Raw genomic sequence first — 11,652 nt, 5'->3', positions numbered from 1 at the left:
AAGCATCTTCTGTGGCTCAAGTGGTGACTACCTTACAAGAAAGAGGAGCAATGGAATACACTATTGTAGTAGCTGAAACAGCGGATTCTCCAGCTACATTACAATACCTCGCGCCTTATACAGGAGCAGCTCTGGCTGAATATTTTATGTACCGTGAACGTCACACTTTAATCATTTATGACGATCTCTCCAAACAAGCACAGGCTTATCGGCAAATGTCTCTTCTATTACGAAGACCACCAGGTCGCGAAGCTTATCCAGGGGATGTTTTTTATTTACATTCGCGTCTTTTGGAAAGAGCCGCTAAATTAAGTTCTCAGTTAGGCGAAGGAAGTATGACTGCTTTACCAATAGTTGAAACTCAATCGGGAGATGTTTCAGCTTATATTCCTACGAATGTAATTTCCATTACAGATGGCCAAATATTCTTATCGGCCGATCTATTCAATGCTGGAATAAGACCCGCTATTAATGTTGGTATTTCAGTTTCCAGAGTTGGATCGGCGGCTCAAATCAAAGCCATGAAACAAGTAGCTGGTAAATTAAAATTGGAATTAGCACAATTCGCAGAATTAGAAGCTTTTGCACAATTCGCTTCTGATCTAGATAAAGCTACTCAAAATCAATTAGCAAGAGGTCAACGATTGCGCGAGTTGCTTAAACAATCCCAATCAGCTCCTCTTACTGTGGAAGAACAGATAGTAACTATTTATACCGGAACGAATGGTTATCTTGATTCATTAGAAATTGGACAGGTAAGGAAATTTCTTGTTGAGTTACGTGCTTACTTAAAGACGAATAAACCTCAATTCAAAGAAATCATATCTTCTACCAAGACATTCACTGGGGAAGCAGAAGCCCTTTTAAAGGACGCTATTAAAGAACAGATGGAACTCTTTTTATTCCAGGAACAAGTAGAAAAAAATTGATGAATCATTAAATAATTTTGTAATTCAATTTTCCAATTTTTATAATTAGTATCTTTTAATATGTTTTTATTTCATTTGAATATTATATATAATGAATTCGAATCAAAATGTAATAAATCAAAAAAAATAGAAGGACAAGGTTGAAATTAGATATGCAAACAACTTGCGTCCAATAGGATTTGAACCTATACCTAAGGTTTAGAAGACCTCTGTCCTATCCATTAGACAATGGACGCTTCTATTTTATATTTGATTCTTTAACCTTTTTAACTAAACCTTATTAAAAAGATTAAAGAATCAAACAAATATAAAGAATTCTAGAAATTATAAAAATAAAATAAATCAAATATTTAGAATAAAAGAAAAAAAAAATAAAAAAGAAAAATCAATTGAATATAATTGAATATATATAACTAAAACTAAATTAAGAAATGAAAATGAAGAATTGACAAATTCTTTAAGAATTCTAGATTCATTCTCGAAGAAAAAAGATAGATTTAAATAGAATAAAATAGAAGCGGGTAGCGGGAATCGAACCCGCATCGTTAGCTTGGAAGGCTAAGGGTTATAGTCGACGTTGATTCATCATTTTGATTTAACGTCTCTAATTCAAAACTGAACGTGAAACTTTTGTTTCATTCGGCTCCTTTACGGAATGAAGAGATGGACAATAAAAAAAATTGACCCATAACATCTATGTCAGCCTTTTTGTATGAATAGGTTTCAAATATCTTGCTTTTTAGATGATCCCTCTAGAAGAGCAATATTCTAACAATCTATGTTTTTTTTCTAGTTACTTCGTTCTCTATTTCTATTTCAGAAAATCTTTAGGAAAAGAAGAAAATTTCCGTCGAGCTAAAAAAATGTCGATGTCTCTAGTAAACTAAAAGAATCGTTTAATAGCTATTTTGCTTCAATTTTTACTATGCAAAAAAATGGAAGATTTAGTTACGATTAGAAAGAAACTTTGTATATTTCTCTCCATAGATCCTTTAGTAATACTCAAAAAATTCGGATTATAGATCCAATTCCAAAAACTTATGTTTCATAATTTTAAAACTCAATTTGTCAAATTCGATTTGATTCTTCTTGTATACAAATTACAATAATGTATATTATACCGCAAATAATTCATCGAGGGGTATAAAGGAGTCCCTTTAAGTAAAAAATAAAGTTTTTGATCGGCATATGAATCAAATGGGGGATCCCTTAACTTTTGGGGGGTCCTTGAAACGAATCGCACTTTTACCACTAAACTATACCCGCTACAATATCATTATTGTATCTTTTGTTGAACAAAGCAATCAGACAAAATAAAGAAATGGGAGGCATAATATTCTAATAAGTCGAGTATTGACATGTTTCATTAGAGAATCTTCTAATGAAATTTGAAAAACGGGATAATTTTCATTTTTTTATTTTGCTGAAGGTTATATATATATACAATTTACGTTACCAGAAAAAAGAGAGGGAGTAAGAAAAGAGAACATTTTTATATTATCTTATTTTGGTTTTATCTCATAGGAATCTATCCGTATCTCTTATTTTTTTTTTAATTACAAATATTTTTACAAATATTTTTTTTTCGAATAAAATATATTCAAATAAAGAATTTTTCTTCAATATTCATGGGAATAAAAGAAAAAGAGCCCGACTAGGTACTGGCCGGGCTCATTGGCTGTATAAAAAGAAAAAAAGAAAACTAAAATATATAGAATAATAAAAAAAAGATAGATAAGATAAAAAAGAATAAAAAAAAAGCAAGTCTCTTTTTTTTTTAAGCTCCCTTTTTGTTCTTCTTGTTTATGTGATATAACATAAACAAAGTAATTCTTTTTTTTTTCAATTGGGGAGAGATGGCTGAGTGGACTATAGCGTCGGATTGCTAATCCGTTGTACAAATTCTTGTACCGAGGGTTCGAATCCCTCTCTTTCCGTTGATAATTTGGTATTTTTTTTTGAACTTGTTTTTTTTATTTACTAGTTAAAGATGTTAAAATAGAGAAAATCCTAAAAATATTTCAAAATTCCGCACAAGCAAGAAAACACAGAATCCACTTTTTTCTTATTCTATTCTTCACGTCCTGGATTACGTCCTGGATCGTTAGATAGGAATCCGAAGATGAAAAGAGAAACGAAAAAGATCACTACCGTATAAACAAAAAGTTTTAGAGTAAGCATTATGAAATCTCCAAGATAATTAAAAAACGACAAAGAAAGAGAATAGATTCTCTTATATTACAACATATTTTGTTTCTTTTAATACTAAGATACTAAGTTTCTAAAAAATGAAGTTTTTTTAGGATATGAGGAGATATATATATATGAGTTTCGAAAATGAATTGATAGTAAGAGTAGATTATTTTATTACAAATTATCAATAATTCTTTTGACCAAAAATCCTTTTTTTCTGTAATCTAGGTATTCGATTGGTGAGGGGTTCCAATCGAATAATCGGATTAGGTTTTTTCAATTCAAAAAACGTAAATGATGAGAAGGTCCCTTTTTTTCCTATATATTGAAAAATTTCAATATTGGAATCCAGAAGTCACACTGTAAGACTTATCTGATCTTATAAATTGTTAAAATGTTCGAGTTTTAGTTTTCTGAAAAATTCTGAATTTTTTTACGACATTATTCAAATTAAAAATATCATCGAAAACTTACAGCAGCTTGCCAAACAAAAGCTAAAAGAAAAAATAGTACGGGTATTACTGGCATAATATCCACAATTGGATTCAAGAAAGCGTAGGCTTCGGGCAATTTCTCCAAAAAAAAACTACTGGAATAAAGGACGGAGTGAATACAAATACAGATCCAACTAAAGATATTAAGCATAACAAACATTTTGTTCTTTAAAAAAAATAAAAGTTATTTTTGTTTTTTTTTTTTCATTCTAATTTTCAATTTTATTGCATTATATACATAATACAATAAAAAGGAAAATAAAGAGTTATGAATAAAAGTAAAAAAATGAATCAAATAAGATAAGAATCTCGAGAATCCTTCTTTTATTTGAACTTTTCCAGTTTCAAAATATTTTTTATTCTGAAATCAAAAAAATTGAAGAAATCATACTTCCTTCTATATAATATCTTAATTGAATTGTATGTAATGATCAATCAATTTAGTTTTATCCTATCTATCTATATCCATTTATAGATATAGATAGATATGTAGATACGCATATAAAATACTAGTCGCAAAATTTTTTTTTTATAGAAATTTTTGAACTGGAATTGACGAACAACCAATATCAATAATAGTCTTTATTAATGTAAAATGGAAAATGGGGCGTGGCCAAGCGGTAAGGCAACGGGTTTTGGTCCCGCTATTCGGAGGTTCGAATCCTTCCGTCCCAGAGCATATCTATTTAGGATGTATATCATATTTGAATACAGATTGTATCGCATAATTAAAAGGGACCCTCCTTTTTTTGAAAAAAAAAATTATCATTTTTCTACTTTACAAATTATAAAAATAGAATAGAGTAGAAAATATATTGCTAGAATATCAAGTTCATTTTCATTTATGTCTTTACTTTTAAAAAGGTTTTCATTATATATAAGAAAAACCGAAACGTAAAAAAAAGGATAGATTCTTATGTAGCGAATGAATCAATCACTATTCACGATTCGATAATTACATACTGGATCTAAGCTAAGGGAATGTTAGAGTAAAACTTCGTTTGAAACGATGTGGTAAAAAGCAACGTGCGGCTTGAAAGACATGATTAAATTAGGGGTGGATTTTGATATCCGCCATTTTTTCTAGTATTTTACAAACGAACATGATCTTGACTTGACATCATTTGTTCTGTTCCACTAGACCCCTTTTTTTGTTTTTGGGACAGGAAAGGGATTAATGATGTAAATAGTACATGATGGAACTCGAATTTATTCATTTCTCGGGAGCAAGTATCTAAAATTTAATAAATTCTAAAAAGTTAATAAGTCTGTTTATTTTATAAAAATAGAAAGGATCTTATTTCAGCCAGGTTCAAAAAAAATGGTTGAAATTTGTAAAATTGCTTTTTTATCAAAAAGTTTATCCGCAGGAATTAACTTTTTTTATGATTCTTTCAGAGAAAAACAGGTATGTTGCTCCCATTTTTTTAAAAAATTGAAGATTCCCGGAGTAATGTCTAAACCCAAAGATTCAAAGAAAAGCTAAAAAATCAGGGAATTAAGGAAATACCATTTTCAAATTGTATCATCAATTCTATTATCAAAAATTTTAGAAAAAAGAAATGAATGATAAAGAAACGAAATACGGGCAAGAAAGAGGAGTAGAGACCACTCAATAAATGAAATAGCTGCTGCTTGGTTTTCTTTTTAGTTTTTTGAGAATTTTTCAAATTGAGTGTTATGGAGGTACAAATAGGAAGAGTTTTTTTTTTTCAGAAAGAAAATACGAAAGAAAAATACTTCAGTCATTGTTTAATTGATTTGATGATTTTATTGCTCTATTTTACATCATAATTTTCGAAATACATAGAATTTTTGATATTCTCGAGCCGTACGGGGATAAAAATTTCCTGTACGTTTGGAGGGGGGGTATCTATATCTATCCCAAAGAGCTGTTTATCGAATTGTTGCTAAGGGATGTTCGACCCCAAAGAGAGGGAAGATATCTTCAGAAAGTGGATCCTATAAAGAATTAAACCTATTTCAATATTCCTGTTATTCTTTCATTTCCTTGACAAGGGGCGCTTAACCTACAGGAACTGTTCAGCATATTTCAAAAAAGGCAGGTGTTTTTATAGAACTTAGCTCGAATCAACAAACGAAATTCAATTAATGAAATCAAAAAGGGGGTGTAGATTATTTGTATATAGATTTACAAAACTCCCCGCTCTCTTGTTATATTCATACTTCATTTTTTTATTTCTTGTTGTTTATATAGAATCATAGAATGCAATTTTATATAGTCAGACAATTCATGAAATTTTCATAAATCTTCAAAAAAAATGAAAAATTGTATAGAGATAAAAGAGAGAATATAGGAAAAAAAAGAGTAACTAAATATAGTAATTGGACTTTTAAATAGATTCCCCCCTATGAGGTGATTTTTTTATTTCATATTTCTTCTTATTTTATTGTTATTTCTTTTTAATATTGACTCGCTCTTTATTTTTTTCAGTTATTAATTCTAGTTATTTGATTTATATACTTTTTTTTGATAGTAAATAAATGAGATAGAATATTCAAAATGGAATATTTCTATTATTTGATTTTTCATCCAATGACTATACATTTTTTTTTATGGAAATACAGGAAAAAACTCTATGGAAAAATGGTGGTTCAATTCTAAGTTACTTAATAGGAAGTTCGAATACAGGTGTGAATTAAGTAAATCAATGGAGAGTCTTGGTCCTATTGAGAATACCAGTCTAAGCGAAGAACCCAAAATTTTAACTGATATAGATAAAAAAATTCAGAGGTGGGATGATCGTGATAATTCTAGTTATAATTCTTTTGATTATTTAGTAGGTGTCGATAACATACAGGATTTCCTATCTGATAAAACTTTTTTAGTTAGGGATAATAAGAAGAACAGTTATTCCATATATTTAGATATTGAAAATAAAACTTTGGAGATTAACAACAATCATTCTTTTCTAAGGGTTTTTTCTAGCTATCTGAATACTGTTATTAAGAGTGATTACGATCATTCCATGTATGATACTCCTTTTAGTTGGAACAATTATATTAATAGTTGCATTGATAGTTATTTTCATTCTCAAATCTGTGTTGATAGTTGCATTTTTGGTAATATAGTCGAATATAATGACAGTTATTTTTATAGTTACTTTTTAGGTAAGGTCAGAAATTGTAGTGAAAGTGAGAATTCTAGTTTTAGTTTAATAACTAGTACGAATGATACAAATGATAGTGATTCCACTCTAGTAGAAAATTATATGAATCTCCATGAAAGTGAACAATTGACGCATTTGTGGATTGAATGCGAAAATTGTTATGAATTAAATTATAAAAAATTTTGGAAATCAAAAAGGAATATTTGTGAATACTGTGGATATCATTTGAAAATGGACAGTTCAGATAGAATCGAATTTTCGATTGATTCGGGTACTTGGAATCCTATGGATGAAGACATGGTTTCTCTGGATCTCATTGAATTTCATTCAGAAGAAGAACCTTATAAAGATCGTATTGATTCTTATCAAAGAAAAACAGGATTAACTGAGGCTGTTCAAACAGGGACAGGTCAAGTAAATGGTATTCCTGTAGCAATTGGTATTATGGATTTTAAGTTTATGGGAGGTAGCATGGGATCCGTAGTAGGTGAGAAAATCACCCGTTTGGTAGAATATGCTACTAATCAACTTTTACCTCTTATTCTCGTATGTTCGTCCGGAGGAGCGCGTATGCAAGAAGGAAGTTTGAGCTTGATGCAAATGGCTAAAATTTCTTCTGCTTTATATTATTATCAAACAATTCAAAAATTATTCTATGTATCGATACTTACATCTCCTACTACGGGTGGGGTGACAGCTAGTTTTGGCATGTTGGGGGATATCATTATTGGCGAACCAAACGCTTATATTGCATTTGCTGGTAAAAGAGTAATTGAACAAACATTGAATAAGACAGTGCCCGAAGATTCACAAGTAGCTGAATCTTTATTCAATAAGGGTTTAATTGATTCAATCGTACCGCGTAATCTTTTAAAGGGAGTTGTAACTGAGTTATTGCAATTCCATAATTTCTTTTCTTTGACTAAAAAGGAAAGAAATTATGGAATTGAAATACAAAATCAAAACATACAGGATCAAAGTAATAAAATAAAAGAATAATAAAAAAATACTAAGAATCATAAAAGGGTATATTCTGATATATATCGGCTTAGCTATAATCACTAGAATTCCTATATACTAAGTATAAAGATATAGGAATTCTAGTGATTATAGACTGTCTTTTTTAATAAAAATAAGAATAAAAATCGACAAAAATAAAAATAGATATAGTACAAATAGTAAATCGAGGTACCCTTATTTATGATAAACTTTCCTTCCATTTTTGTTCCTTTAGTGGGTCTAGTATTTCCGGCAATTGCAATGGCTTCTTTATTTCTTTATGTTCAAAAAAACAAGATTTTTTAGATACGGCGGTAAGTAGGGAAAAATATTATAGATCTTTTTTTTAGAGCTGGAAGCAATTGGATGAATTCCCCCTAAAGGTTTACATTTCAGTAGCGCCAGTTGATGAAAATTACTTTAGAAACAAGTAAAATTCTGGGGTTTTTTATTCCACAATTATTATTCTTAAAAAGAAAAAGAGGGGGTAATGAATATTTTAAAAAAAAGATCAAAAGAAGTACTGATCTATTCTATAACAGAGTCTCGAAAAATAAGCAATATCTTTTCAGCCTTTATCATTTTTTTAGGTTCATTGGGGTTATTGTTGGTTGCAATTTCCAGTTATCTCGGTATGGGTCTTTTCCTTTTTTCTCAGGAAATTAGTAATTTTCCATTTATTCCACAAGGGGCCGCGATGGCTTTTTATGGAATTGGGGGTCTCTTTATTAGTTTTTATTTGTGGTGGATTATTTTGTGGGATATTGGCGGTGGTTTTGATATCTTCGATAAAAAAAATAAAGAAGAAGTATGTTTTCTTCGTTGGGGATTTCCTGGAAAAAATCGTCGTATTATTCTCAAAATACCTATGAACGAGATTAAATCTATCAGAATAATAACAGGAGTTCAAGAACGAAGTATTTTGACTCGTACTCTTACTTATGAGAGTCTCGTTTATATGGAAACAATAGAACAGGGGTTTATTCCCTTGACTCGTATTGAAGATAATTTGACTCCACTAGAAATTGCAAATAGAGCTGGCGAATTATCTTTTTTTTTAGGTGTACCGCTTCTTTATTGATGAAAATTGGACTTAACTAGAAATAAAATTGCACAAAAAGTTTCAGAATTGTCCTATTTATTTAGTGTACCGATTGAAATATTTTGAAAAAAAACTGTTTTTTGCAAAATATTTCAATTTTTATTTTTATAGATGGGACATTTTTTGATTTCGAAATTTGAATATTATAGTCATAACTCGAAGTGCTCCTTGGTGTATTTCTAAAAAGAATCCTTTTTTCTTCGAATCTTAGCAATTAATATCCTTTCGAAACAATATTTTTTTCTTCATTGGATTGGAATTGACTGTGAATTCTTTCGATTTCTTATTCGATTTATGTATTCTTTTTTCTCAATTAAAGAAGGCAAAGGCTAACTTCCGAAGTTTAAGTAAAAAAAAATGATAAAATACAATCTAAATTTATCTAGAAGCTCTATAACTTGTAATGAAGCTTATACTTGATAGAAAAGTTATTATCATATAGAGTTGACGAAAGAGATGAAGTTAAGTTCATTAAAGACGAAAAATGAAAAAAAAAAAAAGCATTCCCCTTCTATATCTTACATCTATAGTCTTTTTGCCCTGGTGTATCTCTTTCACATTTAAGAAAAGTCTGGAATCTTGGTTTATTAATTGGTGGAATACTAGTCAATCCGAAATTTTCTTGAATGATATTAAAGAAAAGAGTATTCTAAACAAATTCATAGAATTAGAGGAACTGTTTTTCTTAGATGACATGTTAAAGGAATGTCCGAAAACATATATACAAAACCTTCGTACTGGAATTTATAAAGAAACAATCCAATTAATCAAAACACACAATGAAGATCGTATGAATACGATTTTGCACTTCTCCACAAATATAATTTGTTTCTTTATTCTAAGCGGTTATTCTATTCTTGGTAATCAAGAACTTGTTCTTATTAACTCTTTGGTTCGAGAATTTATATATAATTTAAGTGACACAATAAAAGCTTTTTCTATTCTTTTATTAACTGATTTATGTATAGGATTCCATTCAACCCATGGGTGGGAACTACTTTTTGGCTTCGTTTATAAAGATTTTGGATTTGCTCAAAATGATCAAATTATATCCGGTCTTGTGTCCACTTTTCCAGTCATTTTAGATACAATTTTAAAATATTGGATTTTCCGTTATTTAAATCGCATATCTCCATCACTTGTAGTGATTTATCATTCAATGAATGATTGACAGAAAAACCGATTTACTTCAATGAATTTCAAGTTTTTATCTAAAAAAGATAATTTTTCATTTTCCCCTCTTTAAAAAAAAGTTAAATAAAAAAGGGGTTCCCACCTTGGATAGGGAACTATGCGAGTGACCTACCTAATCTTATTGTAGAAATTTTCAGGATCAATGATTAGACCATGCAAACTAGAAATGCTTTTTCTTGTATAAAGGAAGGGATTACCCGATCCATTTCTATATCGGTCATGATATATATAATAATTCGAGCACCCTTTTCAAATGCATATCCAATTTTTGCACAGCAGGGTTATGAAAATCCCCGAGAAGCAACCGGTCGTATTGTCTGTGCCAATTGCCATTTAGCTAATAAGCCCGTGGATATTGAGGTTCCACAAGCGGTACTTCCTGATACTGTATTTGAAGCAGTTGTTCGAATTCCTTATGATATGCAAGTGAAACAAGTTCTAGCTAATGGTAAAAAGGGAACTTTGAATGTGGGGGCTGTTCTTATTTTACCGGAAGGTTTTGAATTGGCACCCCCCGATCGTATTTCGCCTGAGATTAAAGAGAAGATAGGCAATCTGTCTTTTCAAAACTATCGCCCTACAAAAAAAAATATTCTTGTAGTAGGCCCTGTTCCTGGTCAGAAATATAATGAAATCACGTTTCCTATTCTTTCCCCGGATCCCGCTAGTAAAAGAGATATTCATTTCTTAAAATATCCTATATATGTAGGCTGGGAACAGGGGAAGGGGCCAGATTTATCTTGACGGGAGCAAGAGTAATAATAATGTTTATAATGCTACAGCAGCAGGTATAGTCAAAAAAATCATACGAAAAGAAAAAGGGGGATACGAAATCACTATAGTAGATGCATTAGATGAGCGTGAAGTGATTGATATTATACCTCCAGGACCAGAACTTCTTGTTTCAGAAGGTGAATCTATCAAACTTGATCAGCCATTAACAAGTAATCCTAATGTCGGTGGATTTGGTCAGGGGGATGCGGAAATAGTACTTCAAGATCCATTACGTGTTCAAGGTCTCTTGTTCTTCTTGGCATCTATTATTTTAGCACAAATCTTTTTAGTTCTTAAGAAGAAACAATTTGAGAAGGTTCAATTGTTCGAAATGAATTTTTAGTTCCGCGTATTTATCAACATATTAAACTCGTAAAAATAACTCAATTTTTTTGATAATTTTTGTAATTATATTCTGTATAATATCTGTATAATAGAAAATATATATATATATTCAAATATCGAAAAGTTACTCTAAGGGGGATTCTTTGTTTTTTCTTTTTTTTTTTTTTCTTTGTCCTTTCCTAGAGTCCGATTCCTATTCCTTCTTGTTTGTGTTGAAATAGAAATATTCTAAAAATATCAATAAAATACTATTTTTGAATCCCTTCCTGAAAAATCCTATATCTTAGTTTCTCTTTTTTCCAACTTAGAATCTTTCTGCCAGATAATCTTTTATGGTATATAAATAATATGTAAAATAATATGTAGTGAACAAATAAAAAAAAAAGAATGAAATGGAATTTTTTGAAACATCGGAAGAAGTAGTCATTTATATGAAAAAAAATTAGAATTCTTAAGAACTCAAGGGGGATCCACTTGCATTCGTCAAAGAA

At 30.1% G+C, this 11,652-nt stretch overlaps 1 non-coding gene across 1 annotated transcript; it reads right to left on the bottom strand.

Annotated features, from left to right (window-relative positions):
* Nucleotides 1-1,093: 1,093 nt before the first annotated feature.
* On the bottom strand, nt 1,094-1,165 carry TRNAR-UCU (transfer RNA arginine (anticodon UCU)). The gene has a single exon. It is a non-coding gene; the product is annotated as a tRNA-Arg (tRNA).
* Nucleotides 1,166-11,652: the final 10,487 nt, after the last annotated feature.

This window comes from Vigna unguiculata, unplaced genomic scaffold (genome assembly GCF_037176805.1).
Source record: "Vigna unguiculata cultivar grain cowpea cultivar isolate G323 ecotype 2 unplaced genomic scaffold, ASM3717680v1 ptg000325l, whole genome shotgun sequence".
NCBI classification, from domain to species: domain Eukaryota; kingdom Viridiplantae; phylum Streptophyta; class Magnoliopsida; order Fabales; family Fabaceae; genus Vigna; species Vigna unguiculata.
The sequence above is the reverse complement of the archived record's forward strand: the minus strand, read 5'-3'. Positions and strand labels throughout refer to the sequence as shown.